This window comes from Arachis stenosperma, chromosome 2 (assembly GCF_014773155.1).
Source record: "Arachis stenosperma cultivar V10309 chromosome 2, arast.V10309.gnm1.PFL2, whole genome shotgun sequence".
Lineage (NCBI taxonomy): Eukaryota > Viridiplantae > Streptophyta > Magnoliopsida > Fabales > Fabaceae > Arachis > Arachis stenosperma.
This window is the reverse complement of record NC_080378.1, coordinates 3,046,864-3,066,199: the sequence shown is the minus strand read 5'-3', so window position 1 is coordinate 3,066,199 and position 19,336 is coordinate 3,046,864. Positions and strand designations below refer to the sequence as shown.

Below are 19,336 nucleotides of genomic sequence, written 5' to 3'. Positions count from 1 at the left end.
ATAATCATTTTGAAATATAATTACACACCTTTTTGATATTCTTTGGCCTGCTTCGTCTAGCTTTAGCCTTCTGTTTTGCCACTCTTCTCTTACGAGCAATCTCTTCATTCTGTTCTTGGAGAATAGCCATAATGTCTTCCTCTTCATCAAGTAGCATTGCTCCAGACTCTTTTGCTAGCTCCCATGTCTTGTGATTTTCCAGCATTTGTTCACCCAAAGTTGCATACTCATGGCTACTGATCTCATCATCATCAAGGTGTGTTTGTTCCCCTTTATGGTTACCTCTATCACCATACCCCTCCTCCATATTCTGCACAGGCCTAGTCATATTACTAGCCAGATTAAATCCCAATCCTGGCTTCCCTGGGCTTATATTATCACCAGCAACTGTTTCATTATAGTCATCATCACTACGCCGATTTCCCCCCTCGACCGGTTGAATCTCCTCATAGTTCATCACAGCCTCCTCCTCCCTAACAATGTCTTTTCCCAACTCAAAAGCCCCTGCCGTTATCCCTTTGTCGCCTCCTGCAGCCTCCATCGCACCTGCGATGCCGTCCCTAACCGGCATACCCCCATTAGTCGACCGGGCGACTTCTCCATCAGTCAATATCCGTCTCGACGATTTCCGACCGATAGGCGCAGAGCTCCCCTCTTCTTCCTCGCGTTCAGATTCGTCCCACTCACCCTCTGCCAACCTTCCCGCAGTGCATCGTTCCTCACCTCCTGCATCGTGCAAGGCGCATCCTCCGCCCCCTTCCCTCTTTCCGACCTCGCTGCCCGTCGTCTCTAGAGCGCGTGGTTCCCTTAGCAGCGTAGTTGGGGCTGCAGGAACCGATCCCATCTCTTGGATCAGTCTGGAATGACCCGCGGAGGCATGCTGACTTCCTTGGATCAGACCGACCCCGATCCACAAGAGCCTGGTCCAGCCCAGCGTAGCAGCGAGCGCTTCTCCCAATCAGAGCTGTTGAAGAAATTGGGCCTCCTTGGCCCAGCACGGTTGTTTTGTGTTTGTTGGGCTTGGTAGCCCTTGCCTCTCTCACACATGTTCCCCTGGGCTTTCCTCTTTCTAGCCCATTATGGTTGCATGTGTAGCTCCACGGAATTGTGATCTCCGAATCCGTTTCGTTACTATCTCCCAATCCCATGAAATCTGTCAAGCCATCAATATGACCATAAATTTGCTGATTCTTAACCGAATTTCTTTGATTGAGCTTTAAGTGGTCATAACTCGATTCATTCAAAATTGACTCTGAAATTACTAATCTATCCTCATCTTCTTCTTCCCTTCGTACCCTTCCCGTAACTACTAACGCTGCCTGATCTCCATAGTCGATCAACTTAGTGGAGTCCGGCAACATTACAGCATCAGCACCAGGAGCTCTAACTATTTCGTTATTTTGGAGAATACAAGCCACATCTTTATCCGCTCTTCTTTCCAACTGACATTGCGAACTGTAGACTTCCTGTCCCACCTCTTTTACCAAGACGTCGAATCCACTTGTATCTAGAGTGATATGAACCCATTCATTGATTACATCCATAACACAAGTATCGATTAGTACACGACCGACACTGAACGAGGCGCAAGATTCCGTCCCTTTATCACACCCAACCACCTCTCCCCATTGGCCTCCGATCTTCTTAAAGGTATCCACTGACCAAATATGTAACGGGACTCCATAGCACTCTAACCACACTCTTCGAGAATCACTTTTCTCCGATTCGTCCCACCTCCATACGTTATGAAATATTTGTAACAGGCTATTCATTTTGAACGTGTACGTCTCTTCAGCATTCAACATGCTATCAAACGTCAGGACAGCTTTGTAGGCTCCCAATTCTCGTACCTGAATAACTTGTGGGAAATTCTTAGCAACCAGATCTTGTAGCACCCCAAAGTCAATGGCCGTCGTTGTTCCACCTATCAGGCTTTTCTGCAACCAGTTCAAGTTCTCTTTTGCCACAGCCACTTCCAGCTTCTTTGTCCAACCGTTTCCATGTGGGTCTATCATCTTCTTATCTTTTCTCACATCCTTAGAACTACTAGCTGGGAGAACCGTAGCACCCTGACGTTCATTTTGCGGCTGGCGGATACTTTCTCGTCGAACAATCCCTCTTTCCTGCAGCTTCTTTTTGCCATCAACAGGTGACAGTCTCCTGTATTTTGCTTCCCCAACAAACAAAACCTTACCTCTCAGTCTCATACGATTCATCTCTGTTATGGCCTTTAAAGCCCCTCCCCTCGTGGTGTATCGTATGAACGCGAAGATGTATAAGCTATCATTTTTTTGCTTCCGAGCAAGATATATGTCGTTTATGCGTCCAGTCCAACTGAAGAGCTCGAACAGTTCTTTCTTTGAAATGTCATCTGGGAGGTTATTGATGAGCGGATAATTTGTATGCTTTTTGGCATTGTTTTTAGTATGTTTTTAGTATCTTTTAGTTAGTTTTTAGTATATTTTTATTAGTTTTTAATTAAAATTCACTTTTCTGTACTTTACTATGAGTTTGTGTGTTTTTCTGTGATTTCAGGTATTTTCTGACTGAAATTGAGGGTCCTGAGCAAAAATCTGATCCAGAGACTGAAAAGGACTGCAGATGCTGTTGGATTCTGACCTCCCTGCACTCGAAGTGGATTTTCTGGAGCTACAGAAGCCCAATTGGCGCGCTCTCAACGGCATTGGAAAGTAGACATCCTGGGCTTTCCAGCAATATATAATAGTCCATACTTTGCCCAAGATTTGATGGCCCAAACCGGCGCTCAAAGTCACCTACAGAAATTCCAGCGTTAAACGCCGGAACTGGCATAAAAGTTGGAGTTAAACGCCCAAACTGGCATGGAAGCTGGCGTTTAACTCCAGAAAAGGTCTCTACACGAAATTCCTTCATTGCTCAGCCCAAGCACACACCAAGTGGGCCCGGAAGTGGATTTTTCTGTCATTTACTCATTTCTGTAAACCTTAGGACACTAGTTTACTACTTATAGGATCTTTTGACATTGTATCCGTACCTTATGACCTCATAACATTTTGTACACGTTCTTTCCACAGTATGAGCCTCTAAACCCCATGGTTGGGGGTGAGGAGCTGGTGCGCGAAATTGTGAACAATACTTTTTCACAACTCAAATAATCCCCGGTAATGGCTCCAAGAACTTGGTGGCTCAATACCATGGCATTACACAACTTCGCACAACTAACCAGCAAGTGCACTGGGTCGTCCAAGTAATAAACCTTACGTGAGTAAGGGTCGATCCCACGGAGATTGTTAGTATTGAAGCAAGCTATGGTCATCTTGTAAATCTTAGTCAGGCAAACTCAGATGTATATGGTGATGAACGAAAATAACATAAAAGATAAGGATAGTGATACTTATGTATATCATTGGTGTAAGAGCTTCAGACAAGTGTATGAAGATGCCTTCCCTTCCGTCTCTCTGCTTTCCTAATGCCTTCATCCAATCCTTTCTTACTCCTTTCCATGGCAAGCTCGTGTAGGGTCTCACTGTTGTCAGCAGCTACCTCCCATCCGCGCAGTGAAAGCTAATGCACACACTCTGTCACAGTGCTGCCAATCACCGGTTTGGTTCCCTCCCCTACCGGAATAGAATAACTCTTTTGCGTCTGTCACTAACGCCCAGTAGGTTACAGGTTTGAAGCACGTCACAGTCATCCAATCATTGAATCCTACTCAGAATACCACAGACAAGGTTTAGACCTTCCGGATTCTCTTGAATGCCGCCATCAGGTCCTGCCTATACCACGAAGACTCCGAAGAATCCAAGAGATATTCACTAAGCCTCAGATGCTTGTAGAACAAGAATGGTTGTCAGTCACCTTGTTCATGGGTGAGAATGGTGATGGGCGTCAATCATCACCTTCATCATGTTGAAGAACAAGTGATATCTTGGATAAAGAACAAGCGGAATTGAATGGAAGAATAATAGTAATTGCATTAATACTCGAGGTACAGCAGAGCTCCACACCTTAATCTATGGTGTGTAGAAACTCCACCGTTGAAAATACATAAGCATAAGGTCTAGGCATGGCCGAATGGCCAGCCTCCCAATGATCTAAGATAGCATAAAACTCAAAGATAGCTACCAAGATGTCTAGATTCCCTAGATGTTCAAATACAATAGTAAAAGGTCCTACTTATAGAAAACTAGTACATAGATGAGTAAATGACATAAAAATCCACTTCCGGGCCCACTTGGTGTGTGCTTGGGCTGAGCAATGAAGAAATTTCGTGTAGAGACTCTCCTTGGAGTTAAACGCCAGCTTTAGTGCCAGTTTGGGCGTTTAACTCCCATTTGGGTGCCAGTTCCAGCGTTTAACGCTGGGATTTCTTGAGGTGACTTTGAACGCCGGTTTGGGCCATCAAATCTTGGGCAAAGTATGGACTATCATATATTGCTGGAAAGCCCAGGATGTCTACTTTCCAACACCGTTGAGAGCGCGCCAATTGGGCTTCTGTAGCTCCAGAAAATCCACTTCGAGTGCAGGGAGGTCAGAATCCAACAGCATCTGCAGTCCTTTTGAGTCTCTGAATCAGATTTTTGCTCAGGTCCCTCAATTTCAGCCAGAAAATACCTGAAATCACAGAAAAACACACAAACTCATAGTAAAGTCCAGAAAAGTGAATTTTAACTAAAAACTAATAAAAATATACTAAAAACTAACTAGATCATATCAAAAACATACTAAAAACAATGCCAAAAAGTATACAAATCATCCGCTCATCACAACACCAAACTTAAATTGTTGCTTGTCCCCAAGCAACTGAAAATCAAATAAGATAAAAGGAAGAGAATATGCAATGAATTCCAAAAACATCTGTGAAGATCAGTATTAATTAGATGAGCGGGGCTTTTAACTTTTTGCCTCTGAACAGTTTTGGCATCTCAATCTATCCTTTGAAATTCAGAATGGTTGGCTTCTTTAGGAACTTAGAATCCAGATAGTGTTGATGATTCTCCTAGTAAAGTATGATGATTCTTGAACATAGCTATTTATTGAGTCTTGGCTGTGGCCCAAAGCACTCTGTCTTCCAGTATTACCACCGGATACATACATGCCACAGACACATAATTGGGTGAACCTTTTCAGATTGTGACTCAGCTTTGCTAAAGTCCCCAATTAGAGGTGTCCAGGGTTCTTAAGCACACTCTTATTTGCCTTGGATCACAACTCTTATTATTATTTTTTTCGTTTTCTTTTTTTTTTCTCTTCTTTTTTTTCGGTTTTTTTTTTTTTTTTTGAATAGCAATGCTTTTTCTTGCTTCAAGAATCATTTTATTGATTTTTCAGATCCTCAATAACATGTCTCCTTTTTCATCATTCTTTCAAGAGCCAACATTCATGAACCACAAATTCAAGATACATATGCACTGTTTAAGCATACATTCAGAGAACAAAAATATTGCCACCACATCAAAATAATTAAACTATTATAAAATTCAAAATTCATGCAATTCTTCCTTTTTCAATTAAGCACATTTTTATTCAAGAAAGGTGATGGATTCATAGGACATTCATAACTTTAAGGCATAGACACTAAGACACTAATGATCATAAGACACAAGCATGGATAACATAAAGCATAAAAATCGAAAAACAAAGGAATAAAGAACAAGGAAATCAAGGAATGGGTCCACCTCAGTGATGGCGGCTCTTCCTTGCTTTTGAAGGTCCTATGGAGTGCTTGAGCTCCTCAATGTCTCTTCCTTGCCTTTGTTGCTCCTTTCTCATGATTCTTTGTTCTTCTCTAATTTCATGGAGGAGAATGGAGTGTTCTTGGTGCTCCACCCTTAGTTGTCCCATATTGGAACTCAACTCTCCTAGGGAGGTGTTTAGTTGCCCCCAATAGTCTTGTGGAGGAAAATTCATCCCTTGAGGAATCTCAGGGATCTCATGATGAGTGGGATCTCTTGTGTACTCCATCCTTTTCTTAGTGATGGGCTTGTCCTCATCAATGGTGATGTCTCCCTCTATGTCAACTCCCACTGAATAACAGAGGTGACAAATGAGGTGAGGAAAGGCTAACCTTGCCAAGGTAGAGGTCTTGTCCGCCACCCTATAGAGTTCTTGGGCTATAACCTCATGAACCTCTATTTCTTCTCCAATCATGATGCTATGAATCATGATGGCCCGGTCTATGGTAACTTCGGACCGGTTGCTAGTGGGAATGATTGAGCGTTGTATGAACTCTAACCATCCTCTAGCCACGGGTTTGAGGTCATGCCTTCTCAATTGGACCGGCTTTCCTCTTGAATCTTGCTTCCATTGTGCGCCCTCTTCACATATGACTGTGAGGACTTGGTCCAACCTTTGATCAAAGTTGACCCTTCTAGTGTAAGGATGCTCATCTCCTTGCATCATAGGCAAGTTGAACGCCACCCTCACACTTTCCGGACTAAAATCCAAGTATTTCCCCCGAACCATAGTAAGATAATTCTTTGGATCCGGGTTCACACTTTGGTCATGGTTCTTGGTGATCCATGCATTGGCATAGAACTCTTGAACCATCAAGATTCCGACTTGTTGAATGGGGTTGGTAAGTACTTCCCAACCTCTTCTTCGGATCTCATGGTGGATCTCCGGATATTCACCCTTTTTGAGTGAAAAGGGGACTTCGGGGATCACCTTCTTCAAGGCCACAACTTCATAGAAGTGGACTTGATGCACCCTTGAGAGGAATCTATCCATCTCCCATGACTCGGAGGTGGAAGCCTTTGCCTTCCCTTTCCTCTTTCTAGAGGTTTCTCCGGCCTTGGATGCCATAAATGGTTATGAAAAAGCAACGCTTTTACCACACCAAACTTAAAATGTTTGCTCGTCCCCGAGCAAAAGAAGAAAGAAGAGAGTAGAAGAAGAAGAAATGAGGAAGAGGGAGATGGTAGTGTGTTCGGCCAAGAAGGGAAGAAAGGGTGTTTAGGTTGTGGAAAATGAAGGGGTAAAGAGGGGTTTATATAGGAAAGAGGGGGATGAGGGTTCGGCCATTTGAGGGTGGGTTTGGGAGGGAAAGTGGTTTGAATTTGAAGGGTGAGGTTGGTGGGGTTTTATGAAGGATGGATGTGAGTGGTGAAGAGAAGGATGGGATTTGATAGGTGAGGGGTTTTTGGGGAAGAGGTGTTGAGGTGATTGGTGAATGGGGGAAGAAGAGAGAGAGTGATGGTAGGGTCCTGTGGGGTCCACAGATCCTGTAGTGTCAAGGAAAAGGCATCCTTGCACCAAATGGCATCAAAATCCACGTTTTGAGCCTTTTCTGGCGTTAAACGCCGGGCTGGTGCCCATTCCTGGCGTTTAACGCCAGATTTTTACCCTTTACTGGCGTTTAACGCCAGTCTGGTGCCCCTTTCTGGCGTTAAACGCCCAGAATGGTGCCAGACTGGGCGTTAAACGCCCAACAGCTAGGCTGACTGGCGTTTAAACGCCAGCAGCATCTTCCTCCAGGGTGTGCTGTTTCTCTTCCTGTTTTTCATTCTGTTTTTTGCTTTTTTCATTGTTTTTGTGACTTCTTATGATCATCAACCTACAAAAAAATAAAATAACAAAAGAAAATAGTTAACTATAAAACATTGGGTTGCCTCCCAACAAGCGCTTCTTTAATGTCATTAGCTTGACAGAGGACTCTCATGGAGCCTCAGAAATGCTCAGAACCGTGTTGGAACCTCCCAACACCAAACTTAGAGTTTGAATGTGGGGGTTCAACACCAAACTTAGAGTTTGATTGTGGCCTTCCAACACCAAACTTAGAGTCTGACTGTGGGGCTCTGTTTGGCTCTGTTTTGAGAGAAGCTCTTCATGCTTCTTCTCCATGATGACAGAGGGATATCCTTGGGCCTTAAACACCAAGGAATCTTCATTCACTTGAATGATCAACTCTCCTCTATCAACATCAATCACAGCCTTTGCTGTGGCTAGGAAGGGTCTGCCAAGGATGATGGATTCATCCATGCACTTCCCAGTCTCTAGGACTATGAAATCAGTAGGAATGTAATGGTCTTCAACCTTAACCAGAACATCCTCTACAAGTCCATAGGCTTGTTTTCTTGAGTTGTCTGCCATCTCTAGTGAGATTTTTGCAGCTTGCACCTCAAAGATCCCTAATTTCTCCATTACAGAGAGGGGCATGAGGTTTACACTTGACCCCAAGTCACACAAGGCCTTCTTGAAGGTCATGGTGCCTATGGTACAAGGTATAGAAAACTTCCCAGGATCTTGCCTCTTTTGAGGCAGTTTCTGCCTAGACAAGTTATCCAGTTCTTTGGTGAGCAAAGGTGGTTCTTCCTCCCAAGTCTCATTTCCAAATAACTTGTCATTCAGCTTCATGATTGCTCCAAGGTATTTAGCAACTTGCTCCTCAGTGACATACTCCTCCTCTTCAGAGGAAGAATACTCATCAGAGCTCATGAAAGGCAGTAGTAAGTCCAAGGGAATCTCTATGGTCTCAGTTTGAGCCTCAGACTCCCAAGGTTCCTCATTGGGGAACTCATTGGAGGCCAGTGGACGTCCAGTGAGGCCTTCCTCAGTGGCGTTCACTGCCTCTTCTTCCTCCCAGAATTTGGCCATATTTATGGCTTTGCACTCTCCTTTTGGATTTTCTTCAGTGTTACTTGGGAGAGTGCTTGGGGGAAGTTCAGTAATTTTCTTGCTCAGCTGACCCACTTGTCCTTCCAAATTCCTAATGGAGGATCTAGTTTCAGTCATGAAACTTTGAGTGGTCTTTATTAGATCAGAGACCATTGTTGCTAAGTCAGAAGTATTCTGCTTAGAACTCTCTGTCTGTTGCTGAGAAGATGATGGAAAAGGCTTGCCATTGCTAAACCTGTTTCTTCCACCATTATTATTGAAACCTTGTTGAGGTCTCTCTTGATTCTTCCATGAGAGATTTGGGTGATTTCTCCATGAAGAATTATAGGTGTTACCATAGGGTTCTCCCAGGTAATTTACCTCTTCCATTGAAGGGTTCTCAGGATCATAAGCTTCTTCCTCAGATGAAGCATCCTTAGTACTGTTTGGTGCATTTTGCATTCCAGACAGACTTTGAGAAATCAAATTGACTTGTTGAGTCAATATCTTGTTCTGAGCCAATATGGCATTCAGAGTGTCAATCTCAAGAACTCCTTTCTTCTGACTAGTCCCATTGTTCACAGGATTCCTTTCAGAAGTGTACATGAATTGGTTATTTGCAACCATTTCAATCAATTCTTGAGCTTCTGCAGGCGTCTTCTTCAGATGAAGAGATCCTCCAGCCGAGCTATCCAAAGACATCTTGGATAGTCAGAGAGACCATCATAGAAAATACCTATGATGCTCCATTCAGAAAGCATGTCTGAGGGACATCTTCTGATTAATTGTTTGTATCTTTCCCAAGCTTCATAGAGGGATTCTCCATCCTTCTGTCTGAAGGTTTGGACTTCCACTCTAAGCTTACTCCATCTTTGTGGTGGAAAGAACTTTGCCAAGAAGGCATTGACTAGCTTTTCCCAAGAGTCCAGGCTTTCTTTAGGTTGAGAATCCAACCATATTCTAGCTCTGTCTCTCACAGCAAAAGGGAATAGCATCAGTCTATAGACCTCAGGGTTAACCCCATTAGTCTTGACTGTGTCACAGATTTGCAAGAACTCAGCTAAAAACTGATGAGGATCTTCCATTGGAAGTCCATGAAACTTGCAATTCTGTTGCATTAGAGAAACTAATTGAGGCTTAAGCTCAAAGTTGTTTGCTCTAATGGCAGGGATAGAGATGCTTCTCCCATAGAAATCAGGAGTAGGTGCAGTAAAGTCACCAAGCACCTTCCTTGCATTGTTTGCATTGTTGTTGTTTTCGGCGGCCATTTGTTCTTCTTCCTTGAAGAATTCGGTCAGGTGCTCTAAAGAGAGTTGTGTTTTGGCTTCTCTTAGCTTTCGCTTCAAGGTTCTCTCAGGTTCAGGATCAGCCTCAACAAGAATGCCTTTGTCTCTGCTCCTGCTCATATGAAAGAGAAGAGAAACAGAAAGTGTGGAATCCTCTATGTCACAGTATAGAGATTCCTTGAGATGTCAGAGGAAAAGAGAAATAGAAAGAAGAAGGAGAAGATGAATTCGAACTTTAATTAGATAAGGTTCGAATTGTGCATTCAGAAGGAGTGGTACTCCGTAAATAGAAGGATGTGGGAAGGAGGGAAGAGAATTTTCGAAAATTCAATTAAGAGATTTTAAAAACATTTTGAAAATTTGATTGATAATTTTCGAAAATTAAAAGTGAAAAAGAAATCAAGTGATTTTTGAAAAAGATTTTGAAATTAGAAATTAAAAAGATTTGATTGAAAACTATTTTGAAAAAGATGTGGTTAAAAAGATTTAATTGAAAAGTTATGGTTTTAAAAAGATGTGATTGAGAAGATATGATTTGAAAACAATTTTAAGAGATATGATTTGAAAACAATTTGAAAAGATATGATTTTAAGAATTAATGACTTGCCTAACAAGAAAAGATATGATTCAAACATAAAACCTTCCTCAACAGAAAAGGCAACAATTTTGAGATGTTCAATCAAATCCTTAATTGTTAGTAAGTATCTTTTAAAAAAGGAAAGAAATTGATTTTGAAAACATTTGATTGAAAAGATTTGATTTGAAAAAGATTTGATTTTTGAAAAACTAAAAAAATTGCTTTGAAAACAAAATCTTCCCCCTAGCACCATCCTGGCGTTAAACGCCCAGAATGGTATACATTCTGGCGTTTAACGCCCAAAATGCACCCTTTTTGGGCGTTAAACGCCCAACCAGGTACCCTGGCTGGCGTTTAAACGCCAGTCTGCCTTCTTCACTGGGCATTTTTTGAATGCTCAGCTTTTTCTGTGTAATTCCTCTGCAGTATGTTCTGAATCTTCAATTCTTTGTATCATTGACTTGAAAAGACACAAATTAAAAATTTTTTTGGTTTTTTTTAATAATCAAAATGCAAAATGATACAATTAACAATGCATGCAAGACACCAAACTTAGCAGTTTGTATACTACTGACACTAACAATATGAGAATGCATATGAGACACACAAAATGCTTCAAGTCAATAGAATTCAAAGATCAGAACAAAGAAATATATGCATGGATTCGAAAATTATAACAAAAACATACATTTGACACCAAACTTAGGATGAGACACTGAACTTAAGCAAGAAACATCAAATATTTTTGGTCTTTTTGATTTTGTAATTTTTTTTTGTGTTTTTCGAAAATTAAGTAGGAAAAGGTATCAAAATTCTTAATGAGAATTCCAGGAATCAGTGCAGTGCTAGTCTAGGACTCCGGTCCAGGAATTAGACATGGCTTCACAGCCAGCCAAGCTTTCAAAGAAAGCTTCGGTCCAAAACACTAGACATGACTGGTGCACGAAATTGTGATCACTACAACTTCGCACAACTAACCAGCAAGTGCACTGGGTCGTCCAAGTAATACCTTACGCGAGTAAGGGTCGATCCCACGGAGATTGGTGGTATGAAGCAAGCTATGGTCACCTTGTAAATCTCAGTCAGGCAGACTCAAATGGGTATAGATGATGAATAAAGCATAAAGATAAAGATAGAGATACTTATGTATATCATTGGTGTAAGAGCTTCAGACAAGTGTATGAAGATGCCTTCCCTTCCGTCTCTCTGCTTTCCTACTGTCTTCATCCAATCCTTCTTACTCCTTTCCATGGCAAGCTCGTGTAGGGTTTCACTGTTGTCAGCAGCTACCTCCCATCCGCGCAGTGAAAGCTAATGCACACACTCTGTCACAGTGCTGCCAATCACCGGTTTGGTTCCCTCCCCTACCGGAATAGAATCACTCTTTTGCGTCTGTCACTAACGCCCAGTAGTTACAGGTTTGAAGCACGTCACAGTCATTCAATCATTGAATCCTACTCAGAATACCACAGACAAGGTTTAGACCTTCCGGATCTCTTGAATGCCGCCATCAGGTCCTGCCTATACACGAAGATTCCGAAGAATCCAAGAGATATTCACTAAGCCTCAGATGCTTGTAGAACAAGAATGGTTGTCAGTCACTTGTTCATGGGTGAGAATGGTGATGAGTGTCAATCATCACCTTCATCAAGTTGAATAAAAAGTGATATCTTGGAACAAGAACAAGCGGAGTTGAATAGAAGAACAATAGTAATTGCATTAATACTTCGAGGTACAGCAGAGCTCCACACCTTAATCTATGGTGTGTAGAAACTCCACCGTTGAAAATACATAAGAACAAGGTCTAGGCATGGCCGTGAGGCCAGCCCTCAAATGATCTAAGAACTAGATGTCCAAAAGATTCCAAATACAATAGTAAAAGGTCCTACTTATAGAAAACTAGTAGCCTAAGGTGTACAAAGATGAGTAAATGACATAAAAATCCACTTCCGGGCCCACTTGGGTGTGCTTGGGCTGAGCAATGAAGTATTTTGTGTAGAGACTCTTCTTGGCGTTTAACTCCCGTTTTGGTGCCAGTTTGGGCGTTTAACTCCCATTCTTGTGCCAGTTTGGGCGTTTAACGCTGGGAATTCTGAGGGTGACTTTGAACGCCGGTTTGGGCCATCAAATCTTGGGCAAAGTATAGACTATCATATATTGCTGGAAAGCCCAGGATGTCTACTTTCCAACGCCGTTGAGAGCGCGCCAATTGGGCTTCTGTAGCTCCAGAAAATCCACTTCGAGTGCAGGGAGGTCAGAATCCAACAGCATCTGCAGTCCTTTTCAGTCTCTGAATCAGATTTTTGCTCAGGTCCCTCAATTTCAGCCAGAAAATACCTGAAATCACAGAAAAACACACAAACTCATAGTAAAGTCCAGAAAAGTGAATTTTAACTAAAAACTAATAAAAATATACTAAGAACTCAACTAAAACTACTAAAAACATACTAAAAACAATGCCAAAAAGCGTACAAATATCGCTCATCACAACACCAAACTTAAATTGTTGCTTGTCCCCAAGCAACTGAAAATCAAATAAGATAAAAAGAAGAGAATATACTATAGACTCCAAATTATCAATGAAACTTAGCTCCAAATTAGATGAGCGGGACTAGTAGCTTTTTGCCTCCAAACAGTTTTGGCATCTCACTTTATCCTTTGAAATTCAGAATGATTGGCTTCTTTAGGAACTCAGAATCCAGATAGTGTTATTGATTCTCCTAGTTAAGTATGATGATTCTTGAACACAGCTACTTATTGAGTCTTGGCCGTGGCCCAAAGCACTCTGTCTTCCAGTATTACCACCGGATACATACATGCCACAGACACATAATTGGGTGAACCTTTTCAGATTGTGACTCAGTTTTGCTAAAGTCCCCAATTAGAGGTGTCCAGGGTTCTTAAGCACACTCTTTTTGCCTTGGATCACAACTTTATTTCTTTCTTTTTCTTTCTTTTTCTCTTTCTCCCTTTTTTCGTTTTTCTCCTTCTTTTTCTCCTTTTTTTTTTGTATTCACTGCTTTTTCTTGCTTCAAGAATCATTTTTATGATTTTTCAGATCCTCAGTAACATGTCTCCTTTTTCATCATTCTTTCAAGAGCCAACAATTTTAACATTCATGAACCACAAATTCAAAAGACATATGCACTGTTCAAGCATACATTCAGAAAACAAAAGTATTGCCACCACATCAAACTAATTAAGCTAGTTTTAAAGATGAATTTGAAATCCTGTACTTCTTGTTCTTTTGTGATAAAAACAGTTTTCTTTTAAGAAAGGTGATGGATTCATATTCATAGCTTTAAGGCATAGACACTAAGACACTAATGATCATAAGACACAAACATGGATAAACATAAAGCACAAAAATTCGAAAAACAGAAAAATAAAGAACAAGGAGATTAAAGAACGGGTCCACCTTAGTGATGGCGGCTCTTTCTTTCTCTTGAAGATCCTATGGAGTGCTTGAGCTCCTCAATGTCTCTTCCTTGTCTTTGTTGCTCCTCTCTCATGATCCTTTCTTCTCCAATTTCATGGAGGAGGATGGCATGTTCTTGGTGCTCCACCCTTAGTTGTCCCATGTTAGAACTTAATTTTCCTAGGGAGGTGTTCAGTTGCTCCCAATAGTCTTGTGGAGGAAAGTGCATCCCTTGAGGTATCTCAGGGATCTCCTGATGAGAGGGGTCTCTTGTTTTCTCCATCTTTTTCTTAGTGATGGGCTTGAGGTCATGCCTTCTCATTTGAACCGGCTTTGGATGCCATAAATGGTTATGGAAAAACAAAAAGCAATGCTTTTACCACACCAAACTTAAAAGGTTTGCTCGTCCTCGAGCAAAAGAAGAAAGAAGAGAGTAGAAGTAGAAGGAATGAGGAAGAAGGGAATGGCTTTGTGGTTCGGCCAAAGAGGGAAGAAGTAGTGGTTTGAATTTGGATGGTGAGGTAAGTGGGGTTTTATGGAGGTGAGGGGTGAAGAGAAAGATGGGATTTGATAGGTGAGGGGTTTGTGGGGATCCTGTGGGGTCCACAGATCCTAAAGTGTCAAGGAAAAGTCATCCCTGCACCAAATGTTGCTCAAAATCACGTTTTGAGCTATTTCTGGCGTTAAACGCCGGGCTGGTGCCCATTCCTGGCGTTTAACGCCAGGTTCTTGCCCTTTCCTGGCGTTTAACGCCAGTCTGGTGCCCCTTTCTGGCGTTAAACGCCCAGAATGGTGCCAGACTGGGCGTTAAACGCCCAACTGCTAGGCTTACTGGCGTTTAAACGCCAGTAGCTTCTTCCTCCAGGGTGTGCTGTTTTTCTTCCTGTTTTTCATTCTGTTTTTGCTTTTTCAATTGATTTTGTGACTTCTTATGATCATCAACCTACAAAAAACATAAAATAACAAAAGAAAATATATAAAATATAATCATTGGGTTGCCTCCCAACAAGCGCTTCTTTAATGTCAGTAGCTTGACAGAGGGCTCTCATGGAGCCTCACAGATACTCAGAGCAATGTTGGAACCTCCCAACACCAAACTTAGAGTTTGAATGTGGGGGTTCAACACCAAACTTAGAGTTTGGTTGTGGCCTCCCAACACCAAACTTAGAGTTTGACTGTGGGGGCTCTGTTTGACTCTGATTTGAGAGAAGCTCTTCATGCTTCCTCTCCATGATGATAGGGGGATGTCCTTGAGCCTTAAACACCAAGGATTCTTCATTCACTTGAATGATCATCTTTCCTCTATCAACATCAATCACAGCCTTTGCTGTGGCTAGGAAGGGTCTGCCAAGGATGATGGATTCATCCATGCACTTCCCAGTCTCTAGGATTATGAAGTCAGTAGGGATGTAATGGTCCTCAATCTTCACCAAAACATTCTCTACAAGTCCATGAGCTTGTTTTCTTGAATTGTCTGCCATCTCTAATGAGATTCTTGCAGCTTGCACCTCAAGGATCCCTAATTTCTCCATTACAAAGAGGGGCATGAGGTTTACACTTGATCCTAAGTCACACAAGGCCTTCTTGAAGGTCATGGTGCCTATGGTACAAGGTATGGAAAACTTTCCAGGATCTTGTCTCTTTTGAGGTAATTTTTGCCTAGACAAGTCATCCAGTTCTTTGGTGAGCAAAGGGGGTTCATCCTCCCAAGTCTCATTTCCAAATAACTTGTCATTTAGCTTCATGATTGCTCCAAGGTATTTAGCAACTTGCTCTTCAGTGACATACTCATCCTCTTCAGAGGAAGAATACTCATCAGAGCTCATGAAAGGCAGAAGTAAGTCCAATGGAATCTCTATGGTCTCATTTTGAGCCTCAGATTCCCATTGGTCCTCATTGAGGAACTCAGAGGAGATTGGTACACGCCCACTGAGGTCTTCCTCAGTGGCGTCCTCCTCCTCTCTTTCCTCTCCATATTCGGCCATGTCTATGGCTTTGCACTCTCCTTTTGGATTTTCTTCTGTATTACTTGGGAGAGTGCTAGGAGGGAGTTCAGTAATTTTCTTACTCAGCTGTCCCACTTGTGCCTCCAAATTCCTAATGGAGGACCTTGTTTCAGTCATGAAACTTTGAGTGGTCTTGATTAGATCAGAGATCATGGTTGCTAAGTCAGAGGGGTTCTGCTTAGGATTCTCTGTCTGTTGCTGAGAGGATGATGGAAAAGGCTTGCCATTGCTAAACCTGTTTCTTCCACCATTATTGTTGTTGAAACCTTGTTGAGGATTCTCTGATTCTTCCATGAGAAATTTGGGTGATTTCTCCATGAAGAATTATAGGTGTTTCCATAGGGTTCTCCTAGGTAATTCACCTCTTCCATTGAAGGGTTCTCAGGATCATAGGCTTCTTCCTCAGATGAAGAGATCCCCCAGCAGAGCTATCCAAAGACATCTTGGATAGTTCAGAGAGACCATCATAGAAAATACCTATGATGCTCCATTCAGAAAGCATGTCTGAGGGACATTTTCTGATTAATTGTTTGTATCTTTCCCAAGCTTCATAGAGGGATTCTCTATCCTTCTGTCTGAAGGTTTGGACTTCCACTCTAAGCTTACTCAATTTTTGAGGTGGAAAGAATTTTGCCAAGAAGGCATTGACTAGCTTTTCCCATGAGTCTAGACCTTCCTTAGGTTGTGAGTCCAACCAAGTCCTAGCTCTGTCTCTTACAGCAAAAGGGAATAGCATCAGTCTGTAGACCTCAGGGTCAACCCCATTAGTCTTGACTGTGTCACAGATTTGCAAGAATTCAGCTAAGAACTGATGAGGATCTTCCAATGGAAGTCCATGGAACTTGCAATTCTGTTGCATTAGAGAAACTAATTGAGGCTTAAGCTCAAAGTTGTTTGCTCCAATGGCAGGGATAGAGATGCTTCTCCCATAGAAGTCGGGAGTAGGTGCAGTAAAGTCACCCAGCACCTTCCTTGCATTGTTGGCATTGTTGTTGTTTTCGGCTGCCATGGGTTCTTCTTCTTTGAAGAATTCGGTCAGGTCCTCAACAGAGAGTTGTGCCTTAGCTTCTCTTAGCTTCCGCTTCAAGGTCCTTTCGGGTTCAGGGTCAGCTTCAACAAGAATGCCTTTGTCTTTGCTCCTGCTCATATGAAAGAGAAGAGAACAAGAAAATGTGGAATCCTCTATGTTACAGTATAGAGATTCCTTGAGGTGTCAGAGGAAGAAAAATGGAAGACAGAAGTAGAAAATTCGAACTTATCAAAGAAGATGGAGTTCGAATTTTGCATTAAGGAATAGAGTTAGTCCAAAAATAGAAGGATGTGAGAAGAAGGGAAGTAATTTTCGAAAATTTAAGTAAAAGATTTTGAAAACATTTTGAAAAACACTAATTGATTTTCGAAAATAAAAGTGGGAAAGAAATCAAGTGATTTTTGAAAAAGATTTTGAAATTAGAAATCAAAAAGATATGATTGAAAACTATTTTTAAAAACAATGTGATTAAAAAGATTTGATTGAAAAGATATGATTTGAAAACAATTTTAAAAGATATGATTTGAAAACAATTTGAAAAAAATATGATTTTAAAAATTAATGACTTGCCTAACAAGAAAAGATATGAATTAAGCATAAAACCTTCCTCAACAGAAAAGGCAAAAAATGTTCAATCAAATCATTAATTGTTAGTAAGTATCTTTGAAAAAGGAAAGAAATTGATTTTGAAAACATTTGATTGAAAAGATATGATTTGAAAAAGATTTGATTTTGAAAAACTTTGAAAACTTAAAAAAAAATGATTTTGAAAACAAATTCTTCCCCCCTTGCCATCCTGGCGTTAAACGCCCAGAATGGTGCACATTCTGGCGTTTAACGCCCAAACTACTACCCTTTTGGGCGTTAAACGCCCAACCAGGCACCCTGGCTGGCGTTTAAACGCCAGTCTGTCTTCTTCACTGGGCATTTTCGAATGCCCAGCTTTTTCTGTATAATTCCTCTGCAGTATGTTCTGAATCTTCAATTCTCTGTATTATTGACTTGAAAAGACACAAATTAAAAATATTTTTGGATTTTTAATAATGAGGAATAATCAAAATGCAACTAAAATCAAATAACAATGCATGCAAGACACCAAACTTAGCAGTTTGTATACTATTGACACTAACAGAATGAGAATGCATATGAGAAACAACAAAACACTCAAGTCAATAGAATTCAAAGATCAAAATAAGGAAATCATCAAGAAACTTGAAGATCAATGAGGACACATGCATGAATGCAATAAGAACAGAAACATGCAATTGACACTAAACTTAAGATGAGACTCTAGACTCAACAAGAAATATTTTTGGATTTTATGATTTTGTAATTTTTTTGGTTTTTTTCGAAAAATAGGTGAAAAGAAAAATAAATGTATCAAAATTCTTAATGAGAATTCCAGGAATCATGCAATGTTAGTCTAAAGCTTTAGTCTAAAGGAATTAGACATGGCCGGCTAAGCTTCAGCAAGACATTGCATTCAAGAGCTAAATTGATGATGATCAATCAGCTTTGGTGATGATAAGAACATCACCTTGAAACACTAGAATTCATTCTTAAGAACTCTGAAGAAAAATAATATCTAATCTAAGCAACAAGATGAACCGTCAGTTGTCCATACACAAGAACAATCCCCGGCAACGGCGCCAAAAACTTGGTGCACGAAATTGTGATCACTACAACTTCGCACAACTAACCAGCAAGTGCACTGGGTCGTCCAAGTAATACCTTACGCGAGTAAGGGTCGATCCCACGGAGATTGGTGGTATGAAGCAAGCTATGGTCACCTTGTAAATCTCAGTCAGGCAGACTCAAATGGGTATAGATGATGAATAAAGCATAAAGATAAAGATAGAGATACTTATGTATATCATTGGTGTAAGAGCTTCAGACAAGTGTATGAAGATGCCTTCCCTTCCGTCTCTCTGCTTTCCTACTGTCTTCATCCAATCCTTCTTACTCCTTTCCATGGCAAGCTCGTGTAGGGTTTCACTGTTGTCAGCAGCTACCTCCCATCCGAGCAGTGAAAGCTAATGCACACACTCTGTCACAGTGCTGCCAATCACCGGTTTGGTTCCCTCCCCTACCGGAATAGAATCACTCTTTTGCGTCTGTCACTAACGCCCAGTAGGTTACAGGTTTGAAGCACGTCACAGTCATTCAATCATTGAATCCTACTCAGAATACCACAGACAAGGTTTAGACCTTCCGGATTCTCTTGAATGCCGCCATCAGGTCCTGCCTATACCACGAAGATTCCGAAGAATCCAAGAGATATTCACTAAGCCTCAGATGCTTGTAGAACAAGAATGGTTGTCAGTCACCTTGTTCATGGGTGAGAATGGTGATGAGTGTCAATCATCACCTTCATCAAGTTGAATAAAAAGTGATATTTTGGAACAAGAACAAGCGGAGTTGAATAGAAGAACAATAGTAATTGCA

At 41.3% G+C, this 19,336-nt stretch overlaps 2 non-coding genes across 2 annotated transcripts; both read left to right on the top strand.

Annotated features, from left to right (window-relative positions):
- The first annotated feature begins 9,329 nt into the window (after positions 1-9,329).
- LOC130964392 (small nucleolar RNA R71) lies at positions 9,330-9,437 on the top strand. The gene has a single exon (XR_009080489.1). It is a non-coding gene; the product is annotated as a small nucleolar RNA R71 (small nucleolar RNA).
- A 6,920-nt stretch (positions 9,438-16,357) lies between these two features.
- On the top strand, positions 16,358-16,465 carry LOC130964662 (small nucleolar RNA R71). The gene has a single exon (XR_009080747.1). It is a non-coding gene; the product is annotated as a small nucleolar RNA R71 (small nucleolar RNA).
- The last annotated feature ends 2,871 nt before the right edge of the window (positions 16,466-19,336 follow it).